The 22,165-nt window shown below is 46.4% G+C and overlaps 1 pseudogene; it reads right to left on the bottom strand.

Moving 5' to 3' along the window:
- Window positions 1-4,574: 4,574 nt before the first annotated feature.
- LOC138093548 (sec1 family domain-containing protein 1 pseudogene) overlaps window positions 4,575-22,165 on the bottom strand; it is a 32,608-nt pseudogene continuing 15,017 nt past the window's right edge.

The raw sequence follows: 22,165 nt of genomic DNA, 5'->3' as shown, positions 1-22,165 counted from the left end.
CAGTATAGACATGTGGAAAACATTCTAGGTCAGAGCAAACACAGCAAAGGTCTGGGAAAATTTCCCAGGCCTGTGTAGACTCACCAGAGGAAATAGGGAGCTAACCAAGTCCGTAAAGCAGGATAAAGAGAATCCTGGGTCAATGCAGGGAGTGGGTGCAGTCAGTGTAGACACGGCACAGGAACAAGGGAGACCACCCCTGGCTAGTGAAGACACACCAGGAGAACTGAGGAGATATCCAGTCCAGTATAGATGTGACTACAGGACTCATGCAACATCTCAGTCACTGGAAACAACAGGCTGGAAGTTTTCAGCACCCTGGAGAGGTCCGAGCCGATCCAGGAGGCTAGTAGAAGTCGTGTCAGTCGCTCAGTTTCTGACTCTTTGCAACCCCGTGGGCTGCAATCTGTCAGGTTCCTCTGTCCATGAGATTATCTAAGCAAGAATACTGGAGTGGGTTGCCGTTCCCTTCTCCAGAGAATCTTCCTGGACCAGAGATTGAACCCAGGTCTCCTGCGTTTCAAGCAGATTCAGGGAGGCTGGAGGTCCTTTATTCAGGGCCAGAATGGAGTAAGCAGACTGTTTCCACATGCTGACCCTAGGATGGGCATCTGCTTTCACTAGCTGCTTTGAGAAGCTGTCCCTCCGTGTTTGCAAACCTCACAGTAGGGACCATACTCCAGCCTGGGGGAAAGCTCCTCTAGTAAGTCAGGGCAATCATGTTCTCCACTCTGCCCTGTTTCCTATCTTTCATCAGCAGGGACTGATTCTTCTGCAGCATTTGGCCATTTGGATCTTGGTCCTAGGTTTCCCCTCATCTTTATATGAGAGTTTCCTTTGTGACCTTTTCTCCAACACCTGGTTTGCAGGAACTGTATTAAACGGGGCCAACATTTCTCTACTTAATAATTCAATACTTGGACCTGCTGTCAGGCCAAGTAATTTACAACCGAAAGGAAGCTCAGGCTGCCTTCCTCAGTAGATCACGTACGCTCTGACCCTAAAGCACTCTTCCGTAAGGACACTGTCCTTCCTAAGAAGAGCTGTGCCTTTTACAAGGCTATTTAATGCTTCAAGCTATTATGATGGCGTGAGGAAAATTACTGTGATGATAGCTGTCTTTGCCACTTATAAATTCCCAGGATGTTTACCATATAAATATTACCCAAGGACACCACTTCCTCTTAATGACCTGAGTGATAAACGCCTCTTGCTGGGAGCTATGCTAAGCCAGCCCCTCTGTCCAAAGAAGGGGAGACCCAGCAGCTGTCCAGGTTGGGGACCCTTCCACGAGTCAGGGACTTAATTCTCAGCTATGGGTTGCAGACCAGTTATATCAGAAATGACTTGGCAAGGGAATAAAAAACTATTTAGTACAAAGGAAACGATTTTTTAAATTATTTTTTAAAGATTTTTTTTTTAAATGTGGGCCATTTCTTTAGTCTTTATTGAATTTGTTACAATATTGCTTTGGCTTTATGTTTTGGGTTTTTGGCTGCAAGGCATGTGGCATCTTAGCTCCCCAACCAGGGTTCGAACCCACAGCCCCTGCCATTGGAAGATGAAGTCTTAAACCACTGGACTGCCGGGGAAGTCCAAGAGACTTTAATACGGAGTTTTATTCCCTACTCCCTAAAGCTTTGCTCTAAATACTTGGCTAGAAAGACTCCCGGAGTCCCATCCACTACTTTCCACAGTGCTAGTGGTGTTTACATCCTCTAACTCTAGGGAATGTCCAAGCAAGGGCAGACAGCCCGGGCCAGGACTGCTCTGTTCTGGAAGATTCTTCACATCGACTCAGCTTTACATGAGCTCGGCAAGTTTTCATTGTGTCTGTCAGTCACAGTGTGTCCCTGGGAATTCTGAGTTTGCAGGTTCAGGCAGCCACTTCTAGGAGGAGGAGAGGGGTAGCTTTGGGTGCAAAGGAGGCCTTAGGAACTGGAGCAGATGTGACCCCAGACCGCATATTCAGGGGTGCACCAAGGGAACTCTGTGTGCCTGGGAGTCTCCCCATTGTCCCTGCCTGAGCCTCCATTTCCCCATGGGGTGAGAAATGCCACCTTGGTCAATGAGTGCATCTCAGCCAGTTCAGACGTTCAGAGTCCTGACGGAAGAGGATCCAGCTCAGGGCGTTCACAGGTTGGTCTCATAAAGAGCTTGTTCTCAGAGCTGTGGGCAGAGCACAAGGGACCCACCAGGGAGGCTACACATCAGGGACTAGCCAGGAGAGGTGGTCACCCTCTCCCTTAGGCCTGGGAGGAGAGATTGTCACAGAACCCAGGGAGGGCAGTGGCCCTGAAGGACTGCCAGAACCACAGACACGGCAGGGAGGGATCCGGGAGAAGTTTCTCTGCTTCCCCCCTCCTCCTGCCTCTCAGCCTCCCCCTTGGGCCGCCCTTTGGGCCAGACTCAATGGAGGAGGATGCTAACGGCATCTGAGGGTTACAGTCCATGAGAGAGCAGAGCTGAGAGGCCAGCGGATGGAGCGTGACCAGCTCAGAGTCTCCCTCATCAACTCCATCCTCAAGTTGTTGGAGGGGAGGGTCTTCATGGGGCCCAGGCAATGGAGGGTGGGTGTGGGGTCTGGAACCTGATGTTGTCTGCCCAGTTTCATGGGGTCATGATGACTGAGGCCATGCTGTCCCTTGTTCTCCTTGGTTCTCACCGTGGTCCATGTGGTAACTGCTTCAGACTCACCATCTTGACTGTGGTGCCCATGTCAGTCTCTATCGCCCTCCCCCAGCCAAGACACCCTTGGTGCCACAGAAGTAATTTTCTCTGACACTCTGGGAATGTGGGGGATCCCGTGCAGCTATCGTCATTGACATAGCCCCCCTCTGCAGGCAGAGAGCCCAGGAGACTTCCCGCCTCCACAGCTCCACCTGGAAAGAAAGCAAGGTCCCCTTGTAGTCTCAGATCTTCCCACCTCATTCAACCAACACAGGGTCAGTTCCAGGCCCTCTTCTCCTGCTTCCTGTCCAAACCTCATCTTACCACTGTCTAGAGTGGCCACTGTTGTCTTATTTGGAGATGACAAAAATGAACCCAATAGCCCTCCAAGTCTATGCTGTGAGTCTACCAAAGCCAAAACACGATTTGTGAGTCAATCATTCCACAGCATCAACTTTTCCCTAAAAAGCTGTAAAACCAGTCTTGACGTAATGGAGAAAGGGGTATGGACCAGAAAGAAGAAAATATCCTATAGGTTAATTCATTAAACTTTAAGTGGAGTCTTTTCTGATAACTCTCAAATTGATCATCAGCCAGGAGATGGGAGGAGCATCCAGAAGGAGGAAGGGCTGAGCCAGGGGTCTTGCAGTCGTCGGAACAGGCTGAGTGATCTGTGCAAACCCCTCTTTCCTTCCTCACTCCCTTCCTTCCTATCTTTCTTTCATGGAAAATAAGGATGAAGGCTGAGTCCCTGCTCTGGGCATTTATTAACAGAATAGACACGGGGCATATGGGATGAGGAATTATGTGCTGTGGAGGCAGCTTGGTGTCAAAGGAGACCATTTCCCAAGGGGATATATGGAGTCTTGGAGAGGGCTTTAGATTTCTGTAATACACAGAAGAGAAGACTGAGGGAAAAACCACCTCAGGTGTTGGTCTATAAATTGTGCAAGAGAATTAGCAATTTAAGTATCTAGGGGGAAAAAAGAGCATTTTATAATGATGCAATTTGATAGCACGCATGAATGAAACGTATTTCTCTTATTTTCTTTTCTCTGGATTAGTAGAATACAACTAGTGTTACAGAACCTGAATTCTTATTGCAACCCATTGAGCTGAATCTTATGAACAAGCATCTGAATTCCCTCCCTTTGCCAGGCACTCTCGGATGGCTGCCCCAAAGCTGCTCCATCCCTTTCTCCCTTGCAGCCTTCAGGCAGACAGGCTGCAAAGTCAAGCAGAAGTTTCCCATCTTCTTTGTATCAGCCTCAGGACACCTCACTACAAGTCACTCTAATACCCTCTGCCCAGACGACTCGCAGGCAGCTTTGTGAGCCAAGCTCCTCTGACTCAGAGAACAGTGTAGGCTCCAGCCCACTTTCCTCCTCCCACCTGGCTTCTTCTGGCCTCAACTAATGAAAAGGGAGTTCCCTACCCTGCCTCCCTTCACACAGGGTCACAAACCTATCATTAAATGTCTTTATTTAAGAGAGCTTTCCTGCCCAGCTCTGCTCCCAAGGGCGGGATGGAATTGATGCAAAATCCATCACTGAATGGGCCTGGACATTTAATCAATGAGGCAGCATGGAGCCCCTGTGATTCAGAGGTGCTGGGAGTCAGGCAAGGCTAGAAGAGCATCCAGAGTGAGTGGGAGGGTGGTTTTTACTTTTGACCCTGTTCTCCCACACTCCAGCAATCAGCAGTCTATTCCACGTAATGTCAGCTTTGCAGCAGAATTCCATGTCAACAGGAGTATTTGCACATGTGTTCATTTAATAACTCCACATTCATTCAATAAGTTCTTACATGCCTACTGCATGTCAAGCACTGTTCTAGACCCTGTGAAGAATGAACAAACAATTCAGCTTATATTCAACTGAGTTTATATTCTTGTGATGGAATAACTATTTGGTGATGATGGTGGTGATGGTGATGAAGGGGATGACGATAGTGATGATGGTGATAGGTGTGATGGTGCTGAAGATGACGAAGATGGGGATGCTGACAATGGTAACGGGAGCAGCAGCAGGGGGGCAGCAGCTGGAGCAATCACGTGAGTAAAGGCTTACCTAGCACTCAAGCCTTCACTCATAGGATTAGGACTTATTATGAAGCGGACACTATTATAAAAATTTTGCCTGTGTTACTTGACTTCATAACAACTGTGGTAGGTGCTCTCATTAACCCTAATTGGTAAATGAAAGACTGAGGTACAAAGAGGCCAATTCACTCTCCCAAGTTCACACAGGAAGCTACGATGCTGGGATTCAGAGCAAGTTCCGTAATCAGTGGGCTCAAAAATTACATTCCAAATAGACAGGCAAATAATTTCAGACAGTGACAAGTACAATGAAGAAAATTAAAGAGGGTGACGTGAGAGTGACTTGGTGTGAGAAGACTGCATTAGGGAAGGCCTCTTGAGGAGGTGATGCTAGACTTAAGACCAAAAGGATAAAGCATGTGGGAATAGGTTTCATACAGGCGGAACAGCAAGTGCAAAGGCCCTAAGGTAGGAGTGAGCCCAGAGTGTTCAAAGAAAAACAGGAAGGTCAGAGAGGCTGAAGCAGAATTAACAGGGGGAAATGGGCACTGAATAAAGAAGGAAAGGAGGGGCCAGGCCATGTAGGGCCCCACAGGCCGTAGGACACAGTGTCGGAGTTGCCCCAAGTGGATGAGGTGTTATGGAGCCCATGGAGGGAACGGCTTCAGCCACTCCATAATCACTGAGTCTGGACCATGGTGCAAGTAGGAGTCTCTGGGGTATGATGGGAGATGGATGATCAGAACTGCTGTCTAGTATTTATAAACAAATACTGTACAAGTTGGGGGAATGGGGCTTCCCTGGTGGCTCAAAGGGAAAGAATTCACCTGCAAGGCAGGAGCTGCAGGAGAGCTGGGTTCGATCCCTGGAACAGGAAGACCCCTTGGAGGAGGAATGGCTACCCACTCTAGTATTCTTCCTGGAGAATCCCATGGACCGTGGAGCCTGGCAGGCCCATGGGATCACAAAGAGTCAGACACAACCTAAGTGACTTAGCACACATGCACATACCGCACAAGTGAAAGCCCTCTCCGAGGTCATCAGGTTTTCAAAACTCACTTTAACACCCCATTCCCAATAACTAGAGTGCTCTGACCTGTCCCAGCACACGGACTTGCAAAGCAAGGGGTTTTAAGACGGTTACAGCGAGCCAAGGTGAGGGGCCAGGGGTTGAAGATGGGATCAAGCTTGTGGGATCAACACAGAGTCCTATCCAGGTAGGACTCCACAGCACCATAGAAGTTTTGTTCCCCTGCCAGGTCATTGGGAGACTGTGAAGGATTTGTAAACAGAGGCAGCTTTGCCAGCATGAAATCATCTCAGTCTCCTTGGAGGCCTGAGTCAGCCAACACTTCTGCAGGCGGCGGCAGCAGGCGGCAGTGGGCGGGCTTTGCCGTCTTGGGCAAGGCTGAAATGAAACATCTTACCCTGGCTCCTGCCACCCACAGGAAAATCAATGATCAGAGGAGGGAAGCAGAGATGAGCGAGAGGACAGGAAACCCAGACATTCCTGCAGTCCACGAGAAATTCATCTCATATTTATAGGTTTTATGTTTCACTTAAGGAAGTTTGAGTTAGAATTCTATCACTTGTTACCGAAATGGGCGAGCTCGTACAGCTACCTAAAAAAGAGAGAGAGAGAGAAGAATCAGCTAAAAACTAGCAAATAGCAAGAAGAAATGTTCACTTTTTTAAACTGACAAATTCAATGTGGTGGATGGAGAGAGAAATCACTTCTCTCCCAAAATGAGTCATTGTTGCTGCCGCCCACTGAGAAATCGGCGAGGCGCCTGCTGGGCCCCATTCGGACATCCTAAGGGCAGTGCATCAGGGATGCTTCAGGGAATTTAGCCGGGGAGGCGGAGCTGATTTTATTTTCTTCTCTTCATGTTCCCTCTAATGGCCTTTTTCAACTCTGCCATCATTTTGCCTTTCATTTCACCAAGATAAATTCTAATTCATGGGCTCATTAACCCCTCTTGCTATTCTGAGCTTGTTTGATATGATGTCCTGGAGGTTAGGTTCTTTCACAGGGATTGAAGGCGCTGAATCAGGGCTTGGCGATGCCATTAAAGTCCGTTCTCAGGGAAACCAAAATATGCCTTGTCATCATCACTCCTGTACTCCGGGCTGGAAATGAGCAAAAATCCTGTCACCAGAGATGGGGCCTCAGTGAGGGTCTACCATCTCCTGGCACATCCTGGAGAAGAGGGGACACGTTTCTTAACCCCCTACAAAAACCCTGGGTAGAAGGCAGAGGGCCATGCAGGGGAGCTGCCACTCTGCTCTCTGCAAGGCAACAGCCGGCAGGTTCAGTGCTCTCCAGGGAAGGCGTATAGATTCTCACTCAGTCTGTAAGGGGTCCACGCTTAGGCAGGGAGAACCTAACCTTGATGGGGGGCTGTGAGTCGAAGGAGAAAGACTTCTGGACCTTAGGATATGATGCTGATCAGACTGGAGGGACTTAATCCCCTTCTCTCTGGGCCTTCCCTTCTCCACCTATAAAATAAAGGTGTTGAGACAGAGTCATTCACACACTCAGCAAACATCCAGTGGCAGCACATGTGTCTTGTCTGCATGGAGCCTACAGTCTGGAGGAGAAGGCCTACATTTAACAAATAATCACAAAAACAAATATGTAATTACCAACTCTGATATGCGCTAGGAAGAAAATAAGGCAAGTCCCTCAACTTGGTATGAAATGTGGGAGATGGAGGGGCAGCAACAATGCAAGCTGAGATCCAAAAGATCTGCAGAAATGAGCCAGGACAGACAGGGTATCTCAGATTACAGAAGAGGATGTGCAAAGGTCCTGAGGTGAGAGAAGACCGGTGTGGCTGGGATGCAGATGAAGAGGACAGAGGTGACAAGATCTTCTGAGAAAAAGGAAGAAACCAGACCATGATGAATCCTCTTGGTGGAAGGATATATACCCAGGTGTGCCCAAGATAGTCCTGGCGGGCATCTGTGGACTTGGCATAAGTGTAAAGAGTGGCCCCCTCCCATCTCTAAATTGTCATGGTTTGAATGCTAATTTTACTGGAGAAAATTAAGTGAGCATGTGCTGGGTGTGTGCATGTGTGTGTAAGGTGTATGACCAGTTGTGCATTTTCAAATTGCCTCACAGAAGGCTGTATGGGTCATGGGTTGGGGAAGGGTTGTACACCTTGGTGTCCCTTAAAAAATGTCCCTTTCCGGTGTGAAATGAACATATCTCTTGCCACATCAATAAGGAACAGAAGCAACATCACAGCTTGATTTTACTTTAAAGGATGGAGGATGCATTTGTGGCAGAGTATTAGCCTTTTGCTGAGAATGAGGGCTGGGACAGGGAAACCTGGGTTCTGGGGAGTGGGGTCTGGAACTTCAACCCCTCCCACTCTGCCTTCTCTCATCCCCACTGGCCGAAGACGCCAGTATTCAGGGAATGCTGGAAACTGTGGCACTTGAGGCAACCACAGAATCTTCTCACTGATTTTTCTTTGTTCTTCCAGCTGCTATATTCAGGAAGAGAGCCTTCAGCTGTTGCCCAAGCTGACCCATATGACTTTCACAAACTCTTAAGCACAAAACTTTTAAACCAAGACACAGAGGAGGTTCCCAAATGACCTCACAAAATATTACCAACAATTTATTTCTTTATACAATGACTCATCGCTGAATGCTTGAAAATAGACAAAATTATAGGGGAAATAAAATGCAAAGCTCTGTGAACACCTGCTGGAGTAGGAAATAGCAACCCACTCCAGTATTCTTGCCTGGAAAATCCCATGGGCAGAGGAACCTGACAGGCTACAGTCCGTGGGGTCACAAAGAGTCGGACACAGCTGAGCAGCTGAGCAACAGAGCATGCACGCACAGGCACACCTGCGTAGGGGAGACAAGGTGATATTACCACAAACATAATGATCATGCCAGTTTTTGTTTTCTTTTGTTTAATTGTGGTAGAATATACATAACATTTACCATCTCAACTGTTCTTGACTGTACAGTTCAGTAGCATTAAGAACATTTGCATTGTGTGTGAACATCACCACCCCATCCAGAACTTTTTCATCTTTCAAAGCTGCAATTCTGTCCCCATTAAACACTGACTCCCTGTTCTCCCTCCCCCAGTCCCCGGCATCCACCACCCTACTTTCTGTCTCTGCAGACTTGACCACTCAAGGGACCTCCACATAAGCAGAACCGTACAGTAAGCAACTGGCTTACTTCCCTGAGCATAATGCCCTCAAACTTCATTTATACTATAGCATCTGAAAGAATTCTCTTCCTTTTTAAGGCTGAATAATATTCTACCATGGATGAATTGTGTATCCATTCATCCATCAATGGACATAGATTGCTCTCCTCTTTAGGCTGTGGTGAACAATGTTGCTAGAATGCTGTTGCTAGAATGCTGTTGTGCAGATACCTATGGTGGTCCCTTGCACTGGATTAGCCCACAGCAGACACTCAGTCAACATATGGAACAAATGAAGGAGCCGTGAGACCTGGTGATTTCTTCAGACCTGATCACCTCATTCAGCTGGGTCCCCAGTGAACAGCCCTCAGCTTTGGAGTTTCAAAGTCAGCTGTTGAAATCTACGTCGGAGATGGTGAAGGGGCATCAAGGACAAGACTTTGACGACAGGAGCTTCCCCCGTGATCCAGTGATTAAGAATCCACTTTCCAAAGCAGAGGACTCAGATTCGATCCCTGGTTGGGGAACTAAGATCCCATATGCAGGGGAGCAACTTAAGCCCCATGCAACAGCTACGGAGCCCAGGTGAGCCTGAAATGAAAGATCCCGCATACTGAAACAAAGATCCTGCACGCCACAGCTAAGACCCAACACAGCTAAAAATAAATAAATATTTTTTTAAAGAAAAAGACCTTGATGATGGACACACAGAATTGGCCAGGTCTGGCTTCTAGCACTGCTAGCAGCTGACTAGTAGTAGCCAGTAAGCTGGCTCTCCTCCTGACTTCTCCTGGAGGTCAGCCTTCCCCAGGAGCCTGCCAAGCGAGGCTGACCCCAGAATGAGGAGCAACTCCAAGACTGTCCACCTCGGGGCCGGGAGGACAGCGATACTAGATTCTGTTTGTCCAAGTCACTGCAGCTGATAATGACTCCATATGGTAATCTCTGTCTCTAAATTTTCTTCACATCAGACAGCTCCTGATGTTTCCAGACAGGACTGCAGACAAGTATTTTCTTAAATAAATTGAATCTCTACAATAAAGACACAACTCCAGGGACTTTCTTGGTGATCCAGTGGTTAAGAGTTTGCCTTCCAGTTCAACAGGGGGGAAGTTCCCTGGTCAGGGAACTAAGATCTTACTTGCCTCAAGGCCAAAAAGACCAAAGCATAAAACAGAAGCAATATTGCAACAAATTCAATAAACACTTTAAAGATGGTCCACATTAAAAAGAAACTAAAAAAAAAAAAGACACAACTGCAAAATACTTTCATAATATTTTTAGAAATTGTATAGTGTTGTGGATGAAATATTTAAATAAAGTGAGTTATTTTCACTGTTAAGGTGTAACATATGCTAAATAAAGCTAATGGATATTTCTCAAACTTTAAAGTTTGGTTTAAAATTTTGGATTTCTGGGGACATAAACTAAGGTCAATAAAATTCTATGAAACTTTTGCTTATATATGCTATCTTATAATATGCTTTCTTGAAATATTTTTGTGTTTATAGAGATGAGGATACTTACCAGATGGAGACTGTAAGAGGATGGAAATAAAGTCACTGTGTCTTAAAAAAAAAAAAAAAGCTCAGAACTTGCACCTGACCTTAAATGACAAACTGTAGCCAACAAGCATGGTGGGGGTGGACAGCGGTGGTTCCTGACCTGCACTGCCCCAGCAGTGACACTTCACACTACCCTCTTGTGAGGATTCATCTCAACTCCCCCGGACCCCTTGATTTTGCCCCTCGTTCCCCTCTCCCACTAGCCACCCGGGCTTAGAACTCCTCCTCTGCAGTGCTCCTCAGAAACCTGCAGGGCAGTAGGCAGTGGTCTTCCGGAAGAGCTGTGGTGTCTTAGGCATGGGGTGTTCACCACCCACCACCTCTCTCAAAGCCACCTGCCCACACCAGGCCACGGTGCTGTGCCGCTCTGGGGAGAGGCTCGCCAACCTCCATGCCCACCACCCAAACGTGCAGAGATGAGCCAGACACTCAGTGAGCCCAGGATGGACATGGTCCCCAGAGGAGGTGGACACAGCCACAAAGATTGCCATCAAAGAGTGTTCGACAGAACCCTGAGCAGGGGATCCATGTCCTTGTTGTAGCCACACATTCTGGGAAACAAACTCACCCAGAAGGACAATGCAGATAGCGGAGTGCAGTTTATCACACTGGGGGACCCAAGGCAGAGTCTCCTCTTAGCCAAGGACCCTGATCCATTTTTGTGAATGTTATGCCCAAGTCGCAAAATCTCCCAATGACCACCAGGGAGCCAATATCCGATGCAAAAGCAAGAGAGTTTTTATTACCAAGCTCGAGCTGGGGCTCCCACCGTTACAGACGCAGCAGCTATAGGGAGGAGGCCCGGGTTTGGGGTTACATTGCTTATATAGGGAGTGTTCATGAAAAAAAGAATTTCTAGGTAGGCGGACTTCTGATTGGTCACTTTTTTTTGAAGGGTTGTGTGTTGGTTTTTGATTGGTCCCTATTACCTAGGTAGACCACAAGTTCCTGAGCGTTAAGTCAGGAGATACTGGTCTGGGGTCCGATTGGCTCGTGGGTGGTGGGGTGAGGTCAGGGGATTTCCAAAGGTTCTTTTCCCAGAACCTTACAAAATGGAGTTTTTCTGTTAACAAAATGGAGTAGCTTAGATTCTTCATGAAAACCTTATATACCCTAAGTGTACGTGCCCAAACCCACCTCCCCAAATTCCATGAAACTAGTCTGAACAAAGGAAAAGAAAGATACAATCAAAGATAATCCTTTGATTATGCCTATGCCTATTTGCTTATGCCTTAAGCTTAGGTAGTTAAGGTGGACAATTATCAATAGGCCTGTGGTCATACCCCAATAAGCACAGTAGAATTTATGATTCTATTTGGTTACACAGATAATTAGGGTATTCTTCTAGGCGAGGGAGAATCTAGGTACGAGCTCTGGGGCTCTTCCATCCGGGGGGTCTGGTTTTCCAGTTGGTATGTCATTTCCTTAGATACTGGGCATAGTCCGGCCCAAGACAGAGTCCTGCTTTCAAGATGGAGTCTGCTCTGTCTCTTTCCTCCTTCATCCTGACACATCAACCAGCGTCAGCTGTCCTTGGTGCTCCTTCTGCCCCTGTGATCTTCCTCCTAGCAGGTAGGTGATGCGGGCTCACTGTGCAGACAGGGTGGTGAGGGGTCACCCGGCTTTAATTTCTAGATTCAAGGTGGCTAGAGATGACCCCACATAGCCAAAAGGTTTGGGAGAAACACCATGAGGGAGAGTTAGGATTGCCAGATTTGGCAAATAAAGATTATGCAGATAATTCTGCAGTATAGGCAAATAATATATGTATTGTCTAGTATAAGAATTTTTAGGATGTATTTATAATTTGAAAACTGTTGTCTATCTAGAATTCAAATTTAAATGAAGGTCCTGTGCTTTATTGGGTGGCCACAGAGAGACATTTCCCACCCCCACACACAGCCCGGTCTCCCCAACTCCCGCCCCCACTGTTAAGGGAAGCACAGTGATTGAAACTGCCCACCGTGGCCAGTCACCATAGTAACCATTTGCATGAGTTGTTTTATGACAGGAGATCCTGATAAGGAATAAGGAACTAATAAGCCACCACCAACGGGAATAGTTCAGGAAAGGTCGAAAGGAGACACCGCGTGTCTGTCCACTTCCCGGAATCCCTCTCGCTAGCATCCCTCTTGGCTGAGCGATGCGTGCACCACCAGGAAAGACTCTGAATTAGAATGATTGGCCAAAGACCACCCGGAAACTAATCCCATCACCATAAAACCCGACACCACGAGCCACATGGCAGAGCAGTTCTCCTGGGTTCCCTTACCCTACTGCTCTCCACCCGGGTGCCCTTTCCCAATAAAACCTCTTGCTTTGTCAGCACATGTGTCTCCTCGGACAATTCAGGTCCACTTTCCTGTAACACCACTTTTATACCAAGAAAAGCAGGGCACTGAGACAGAACAGCCAGATCTGGAGTTTGAAGGTAAACCTTAATCCTGATTGGTCATTTACACCAAAATGATTGTTTTAAACCCGAGGGACTGGGTTACTTTGGAGAAACCCGATAAAGGTAAAAATCATGATGATCAAATTAAAGGGGGAAATGGAGCTTTTAGAGACTAATGCAATTCAGTTACAGAGAAAGGGAGACAATCACATTCTGCACCACTGAGTGGGGCTGTACATTTCAAATTCTTGTGTTGTGAGCATAGAAAGCCTCCACTTCTCGCTGGAAGTGGTGACTCCAGGGCTCTTGTGTTACAAGGAAGAGCCAATTTTGACTCCACAGTGGCTCTACTTTTTTTAATTTAATCTTTGCTTCCTGTTGCTTTTGTTCGGTAAAAGGATACTGTCTACACGTAATGGCCTGCCTCAGGAAACCCTGCACCTCTGCTTGAGTGTTAAACCAAAATGTCTTTGTTCAGGACCCTGTCCATCTGTGGACGGCTACAGGAAGGAAGAAATTAACACATCCGCTCCCCGAGGCTGGCCATTCCAGGAGATAGTTGAAGATTTATGGCATTCTTATTTTACTTCTTCACCTTTCCAGCCACTCCCCGCCCCCCACAACCCAGCACCACGTTCTATAAAAGAAACTGGCACCCAGACCCCGTTAAATAATTATTTTGAGGTACTAGTTTGTCATCTTCCTGGTCTGCCTGCTTTCCAAATAAAGTCATATTCCTTGCCTCAACACCTTGTCTCTCAGATTTGTTGGCCTGCCGTGTGGCGAGCAGTGTGAGCTTTGACTCGGTAACGCTAGGAAACTGGATTCTAGAGCAGGGCGCTCTAGACCACTATTGTGAATGTTTGTCTAGGCTGGCTCTGAGGTCACCTCTAGCCACCGAGGAGGCCAGGAGCAGACAGTGCTTTATGCACATCATCGTAGTGGCCTGCTGGATTGGGCAGGGAGCAAGCCCAGGGCTCCAGCCTCACGTCCAGGGCTCCAGCCTCACCTCCAGGCTCCAAGGAAGAGGAACCAGGCTCCTGTGTTCCTCCTGAGTGCAGACAAAGAGGGAAGAGATCAGGAGTCCTCTGGGGCATCTCAGGGGAGAAGAAAGGGAGGGGCATTTCCCTGACTTATGGGAGCCAGAGTGGACCCTTGGGCCTGCTCCCCTTCACAAAGGATCTGTAGCTTACATCACTGACTTTATCTCCAGATGAAATTTTAGGTTCAATGACAGACACACAAGTAAGGGTGAAAAGAGAATGACCTTCAACATTTATCCCATGATTGGATGAGCCACCTGGCAGGGTTATAAATTGATTTATTAAACAAATTCTCTAATAACCCCATACTGTTCATGGGGTCCTCAAGGCAAGAACACTGAAGTGGTTTGCCACTTAAGAAAATTAGAGATACTAAGGGAACATTTCAAACAATGAGCACAGTAAGGGACAGAAATTGTATGGACCCAACAGAAGCAGAAGATATTAAAAAGAGGTGGCAAGAATACACAAAAGAAACTATACAAAAAAGATCTTGATAACCCAGATAACCATGATGGTTTGATCACTCACCTAGAGCCAGATATCCTGGAATGTGAAGTCAAGTGGACCTTAGGAAGCATCACTATGAACAAAGCTAGTGGTGGTGATGGAATTCCAGTTGAGCTCTTTCAAATCCTAAAAGATGATGCTGTGAAAGTGCTGCACTCAATACGCCAGCAAATTTGGAAAACTCAGCAGTGACCACAGGACTGGAAAAGGTCAGTTTTCATTCCAATACCAAAGAAAGACATTGCCAAAGAATGTTCAAATTACCACACAATTGCACTCATTTCACAGGTTAGCAAAGTAATGCTCAAAATTCTCCAAGCCAGGCTTCAACAGTATGTGAACCGAGAACTTCCAGATGATCAAGTTAGATTTAGAAAAGGCAGAGGAACTAGAGAGCAAATTGCCAATGTCCACTGGATCATAGAAAAAGCAAGGGAATTCCAGAAAAACATCTAATTCTGCTTCACTGACTACACCAAAGCCTTTGACTGTGTGAATCACAACAAACTGTGGAACATTCTTAAAGAGATGAGAATACAAGCCCACCTTACCTGCCTCCTGAGAAATCTGTATGCAGGTCAAGAAGCAATAGTTAGAACAGGACCTGGAACAATGGACTAGTTCCAAATTGGGAAAGTGAAAGGTGTGTCTGACTCTTTGCAACTACACAGTCCATGGAATTCTCCAGGCCAGAATACTGGAGTGGGTAACTTTTCCCTTCTACAGGGAGTCTTCCCAACCAAGAGATTGAACCCAGGTCTCCCTCATTGCAGGCAGATTCTTTACCAGCTGAGCCACCAGGGAAGCCCAAGAAAACTGGAGTGGATAGCCTATCCCTTCTCCAGGGGATCTTTCTGACCCAGGAGTCGAACCAGGGTCTCCTACATTGCAGGTGGATTCTTTAGCAGGGGAACTACCAGGGAAGCCCAAAAGGAGTGCATCAAGGCTGTATATTGTCACCTTGCTTACTTAATTTCTTTGCAGAGTACATCATGCAAAATGCTAGACTGGATGAAGCACAAGCTGGAATCAAGATTGCCAGGAGAAATATCAATAACCTCGGATAAGCAGATGACACCACCCTTATGGCAGAGCATGAAGAAAAACTCAAGAGCTCTTGATGAAAGCTAAAGAGGATAGTGAAGAAACTAGCTTAAAACTCAACATTCAAAAAGCTAAGATCATGGCATCCAGTCCCATCATTTCATGGCAAATAGATGGAGAAGCAATGGAAATAGTGACAGACTTTTTCTCGGGCTCCAAAATCACTGCAGATGCGGACTGCAGCCATGAAATTAAAAGACACTTGTTCATTGGAAGAAAAGCTATGACCAACCTAGACAGCATATTAAAAAACCAGAGACATTATTTTGCCAATAAGGGTCCATATAGTCAAAGTTATGGTTTTTCCAGTAGTCATGTATGGATGTGAGAGTTGGACTATAAAGAGACCTGAGTGCCAAAGAATTGTTGCTTTTAAGCTGTGGTGCTGGAGAAGACTCTTGAGTGTCCCTTGGACTGCAAGATCAAACTAGTCAATCCTAAAGGAAATCAGCCCTGAATATTCATTGGAAGGACTGATGTTGAAGCTGAAGCTCCAATACTTTGGCCACCTGATGTGAAGAACTGATTCATTGGCAAAAACTCTGATGCTGGGAGAGATTGAAGAAGACAGGAGAAGAGGGTGACAGAGGATGGCACCACCGACTTGATGGACATGAGCTTCTCTGGAAGCTCTGGGAGTTGGTGATGGGCAAGGAAGCCTGATGTGCTGCAGTCCATGGGGTCACAAAGAGTTGGACACAATTGAGCGACTGAACTGAACTGAATAATCCTATAAATAGAACAATTAGAGACCTCTGCATATTTGATGGTTGAAATTATTCAATTTTAAATGTAACATCCCCCATCTCCTGGATTGAAGACAAGATTCTTTACTGTCTGGGCCACCAAAGAAGCCCCCATTCATACTATTAATTAAAATATGACTAAAGACTTAATTATTAAAAAATGAAAAATAAATATTAAGAAAAAAAACAAGAGGTCCCCCAGTTATGCATCTGTGCAGGGGTGTGTAGAAAGATGTTGAATACAGAAATTGGGTGCTGGGGAGGGGAGAGTATCTGTAATAATGCACTGCAATTCATATAATTTTGTCTTGATTTCCTTCATTTTTTTTTTGTTTTTTTATATTCTTAACTTTGCCCTTCCCTCCTTCCCCAATACTCACTATTTTGATGGAACACAGCACATGGCTTTTGCCTGTTTTTAAACATATTACAAGCCAAACATGAATTGTTCTTTCCGTTCCTTGGTCTCCATTCCTTAACATCACCCCCTCCAATAACCTTTACCCTCCCCCTACCTCCCGTGATCTTGCATGTTGAATAATCACTCCACCTCCAACATCTTTTTTGCAATTATTCTGCTTTCTGAGCATTCACTTCCCACGATGGAGCTCTCAGTCCAGAACTGCCTTGCCAGTGTCCCTGTGAAAACACCAGGTTCTCACAGCCCCTTTCTCCCTTATACCCCATTTCTCCCAGCTCGTCCTAGATTCAGTGCTCATCAAACACCATCAGTTCCTTTGCCCCCCTCTTTCCATTGTTCTCACTGAGTGAAAACAAACCAACTTAAGCCCAGCTCTGTTTACCTGCACCTGTCCTGGAGCTGAGAGTGCCTGTGAAAGTGCACACCGTGCTGACCTCTCACCCTGGAAACTCAAGTCTTCAGATCTCACTTCCCTGAAATTGGGAACCGCAGTGCTTCCAGTAAATTCCATTTCCTGTTTCAAAAACAATGCTTCCCCACTCTCTGTTCTCCCTTCAGGCCTCCCACATGCCTTCTCTTGTTCCATTCTCAGCCCATGACTTGGCCTCACAGTTCACAGGGAAAACCAGTTTCTTCACCTGCTCACCATCAAATCTTCAACTCACCGCTGTTTGTAGTCACAGCCTCTGCCATCTCTCTTGGTGCAACATCCCCTTTCCATGGGGAAGGTGACACCTCAGGTGTGGCATGTCACTCCTCACCAGTGCCTCACTTATGCCCTGGATCTCACCCCTCCTGCCTCCTCAAAAGCCCTCCTCTGGCAACTCTCTCCTCTATCAGTTGCACCACCAGCTTCTCCTACATGAGACATACACTTCCAGGATCCACATATACCTCAATATCAGCCAGCTTAAAAAACAATAACTCTGATTGTTCATCTCCCTCCAACTGCCACACTTCTTCTTATCTCTTCTTCTTCATCAAATTGTCTACAGGGACTGCCTCTGCTTCCTTGCTTCCTGATTTCCTTTCACCTTCTTCAACCAAGTGCTGAAATCCCACTCCACTACTAAAATTATTCCTGCCAAAGTTACAAGAGATCTCCATGTGGCCAAATCAATGGTTTCCTTCTGTCTTCATCCTACGGCTCTTAACAGAGTCCAACTCAGCTGACCACTCTCCTTCCTGAACATTTGACTTGCCTGGCTTCCAGGATAACTCACAATTACTTTTCTTTTCAAGCCTCAGCCTCAGTCTTCATTCACTCCTATTCCTCTCTTGGTTTCTCAGTGTTTAGGTGCCCCCAAGAGCATGGTCCTAGGATCCTTTAATTTTCCTTTCCACATCCTTAGAAATGTCCAGCTTTGGGCAGGGATCATCTATACACAAATGACCCTTACATTTCTCTTACTTCAGTCATGATCTCTTTCCTGAGTTTCCCACTCATATAACATAGTGCCGCTTCAATATAGCACCACGATTTCAAGTAGGAAACTCCAGTCCTGGAACACCCCCATTGTGTGCACTGAAAGATATCTTTTCTGATTGGAAATGTACCCCTTCTTATTATCAGGTTCCTATGAGAATATCAGTTCTTAATTATTTTGATATCATTCCTGACATCTCAAATTGAACATGTCCAAAACCAGACTCTATCCTCCAAACTGTTCCTCCTTCAGTCTCTCCATCTCAGTGAAGTGGCACACCACAACCCTGTTGTTCAGCCCAAAGCCCTGCTCACTCTCATGCCTCCTGCCTCCCTGCTGTCTCTATTGCTACCCATATACAATGTGTCACCAAATTCTGTTGACTCTACTTCCAAACTCTGTCCTCAATCCATCCATTTCTCCCCAACTCCCTTGCTATCACCCTATTTCCCATCACTACCATCTCTCACCTGGACCACTGCAGCAGCATCTCCAAGATCCTTCTCACTGCATTCAAATTAAAATCTAAATCTCTTACTGCAACTTAAAATTGCAACATGATCTGAGCTCTGCCCTCCTTTGAATTAATTCTACACTTTCCTCTCTCTCTCTCCCTCTCTCTCTCTCTCTCTTCTCTCTCTCTCTCTCTCTCTCTCTCTCTCTCTCTCTCTCTCTCTCTCTCTCTCTCTCTCTCTCTCTCTCTCTCTCTCTCTGTCTTTCTCCTGTACTCATTTCCCTCCAGACATAATGGTTGCATTTTCAATGCTTCATTTTGTTTGGAAAAGTCTGAGCAAGTCTGAATTTTCCCCTGAAAGTGACTTGATATTTGTTGCTGTTATTATTATTGCCTGGAACATAGAGGAGTGTTTCTTCCTCTTTGAGGTCTCCTAAAATTAGGACATATTCCAGAGTCAATAAACCCATACTGATCTTATCTGGAATATACTACACCCTTTCAGTCTGTGGGCTCAAACTTTCCTTGATTTCAGGAAAGGTCTCTTAAATTATATCCCAGATGGTTCTCCATTCTTTTTTCTCTTCTTTGGAGACAGAGACTACACATACACTGTATTTCCTTTTGTTTCCATATCAATGATTTTCCATTTATTTATTTGGCTGTGTCAGACCTTAGTTGCAGCATGTGGGATCTTTCATTATGGAACACATACTCTCCAGTTGTGGCGTGCAGGCTCTGGAAAGCACTGGCTCAGTAGTTGCAGCTCTCAAGCTTAGCTGCTCCAAGGCATGTGGGATCTTAGTTCTCCCACCAGGGACTGAACCTTTGTCCCCTCTGCATTGCAAGGCAGACTCTTAAACACTGGATGACCAGAGAAATCTCAAAGATATTCTCTTTGTTGTCTTTATTTTTATTCAGCCTGTCTTTTGAAGATATCTTCCTGCTGCTGCTCTGTTTTTTAGTATCCTTTATCCTTTTCCTGTAGTTATGACTTCACCTCTTGTGGTGTTTTCATTTTTTTTCCTTCCTCTTCTTTCTTGAGCACCACCAACTCATTTTCAATCATCCTTTGTTGTCTTCTTATTTCATCCTTGAGTCTGTGTTCCTGCTGTAAGCTCCTGATTCATAGGGGCTGTGTCTATCCTCCAATTTTTTGAACCAAGAGACAACTGCATGATTTTCCTCTGATTCACAGCAACATTACTTCACTGTGTGCTCTTCATCTTCCTTTTGTGTATCATATATCTTCCATTCCTCCCTCCCTGCCTCCATCTCTCTCTCTGTGTGACTTGTAATTAACCCTCTTCAGGTCTCAAAGACCTAAAAAGCCAATATCTTCAACAGTGGCCCCTCTTCTGAGCCGCATTTACAGTCAGCTGGCTGCAGAGAAGCCAGTTCTTCATACTTCCTCCCACAGCGCCAGTCCCTGCCTTCTGTGAGTCAGATAACTTTTCATTGTTCCTGAAGCCCTTGCACATACCCTATCTTACTCCAGACAGGGGTCAAGGGGTTGGCTCATGAGATCAGGACGTTCACTGGGTACTGTGGGCTCCACCAGTGCAGCTTGCGCTCTACCCACCATGCCTTGTTGCTCGGATCTACCTGCCCAATGTCACTTCCTGGACACATGTCTGACCAACAGCACACATCATCTCCAGGATTCACACCCCAGGCATCATATCCTGAACCTGCTGATCTCATTACTTCCTGGATACATATGTATCACATCACATCCAACACCATCTCTCAGATCTGCAAGTCACACACCACTTTCAGGATCCCACATCTGCCGTCATATCCTGAATCTGCAGGTCACATGTTAGCTCATGGATCCGTACATGTCGAGTCCTTTCCCAGATCACCGTGTCCCATGCCGTCAGTCAGGTCATCACGTCCCACATCGTATCCTGAATCCTCACATGTCCTCTAATCTCCTGCATCCACACATCCCATGTTCTCCTTCCGGGGGGTGGTCTTCATCTGCAGCCCATAAGGAGGCATCTTGTCCCTCAATCCAGCAGGTGCTGCGTTTCCATCAAAGAACAACTGGGAATAGAGGGGCCCACACTTGGAACCTGGCCATACCACCCACAATCAGAGACATTTTAAGATCCTTGTGCTGATAACAGACCCAATTTCACTAGGTAAGAGTTTTCACTGTGAAATGTAAGCTCCATGGGACCTCCTGCTCAGACCCTTTGAGACACTCTTCTGTGACCTGGTGTCTGACACTTACTCCCTTACAGGATATGACTCTGGCCAGATCCGGGCCTCTGGTCTCACCTGGAGTGGACTTGGTAATACCCTGACCCTTCACAAGGCCATTTGTGCTATAAGAATGGTGAGAGCTGGGATGAATGAGCCAAATCAGTGCAAGCCACTGAACAACACCAACCTGTGTTAACAGTCAACAAAGAATCAGCTGTGTATCACTCACACAATGTCCAGAATGTAAGCTTCTGATTGAAGTCATGTCTCCTCCAAGGGATTTCTCAGGACCCAGGGACCACGGCTGCCCAAGACCCCTCACTCTGCACTGGGGCGGAGCTCTGATTCCCATCCATTCCCTTTGGTCTATGCTTCTCCCTGGGTGGGGTCCTCATCTTCCAGTGGTTCTTTCCTGGAGTCTGTTGCCCACACAGGGTCCAGAAAGCCTGGAGAGCAAGAAGCTGCACTGTTTCCTTGTAAGGATATAAGGATGAGGCCTCAACATCCTTGTGATCTCCTGGTCTACCAAGAGCTCAAGCAGACCAGAGAGGACATGAGAAGAGCCGGTGTTCAGCTCCTGCACTGTGGAGGCCAGGCTCCTACCCTGCTCTGTTAACTGTCCACATTGCCTAACCTGACCAATTTGAGCCCTGAGTCCCTGGGGGCTCACCTAAATGGTTCAGAGTGTGCATGTGACTCATATGGGTCCAATCAGAATAAGGCCCTTTCCTGCAGGATCTCAGCCTGGGGGGATGTGAGCTGGAGATGGAGCAACCTGCTGAGAGAGGCCCATTATATAAAGTAATACAGGACTGTCATTGCATGAACTAGTGGCAGGGGGGTGGTGGTTGCCATTATAAAAACTAATAGAGGAGTTGGTGTTACATAAACTGGCATAGGAAGAACTGTTGCATAAACGGATACAGAGACTGCCATTATATAAACTAATGCAGGGCTGTCATTACATAAACTAATGCAGGGACTGTCCTTAAATAAACTAATACAGAGGTGCCCTCAGGGAGGACCTGCCATTATAAACACTAAGACAGAAGAAACAAAGCCGCCAATCAAGTGAGAAAACTAGATCTTCATTTATCATTTGAGGCTCTGGACCTAAGTTTTCCTGATTCTGTTCATGCTGTTGAGTTAGATAAGTCATAAATCTCCTATCTTCTTTAATGTGGCTCGAATTGAGTTTTCTGTCTCTTGCATATGAAGAAACCTGGAATGATACCTTCCGAAATCATCCAGGCAAAACCTCTATGAATCCATGTTTTTCCCAGTAACCCCCTGACTAGGCCAGCTGACAGTCCAGAGGAAAGCAAGATGGGAGATTTGGTCCCAGGACTTGTGGCTTTAGAGCCTTTGCCAGGTTGACCGCGTGTCTTTATGAGG

This window comes from Capricornis sumatraensis, chromosome 17 (genome assembly GCF_032405125.1).
Source record: "Capricornis sumatraensis isolate serow.1 chromosome 17, serow.2, whole genome shotgun sequence".
Classification (NCBI taxonomy): Eukaryota; Metazoa; Chordata; class Mammalia; order Artiodactyla; family Bovidae; genus Capricornis; species Capricornis sumatraensis.
This window is presented reverse-complemented; position numbering and strand designations above follow the sequence as displayed.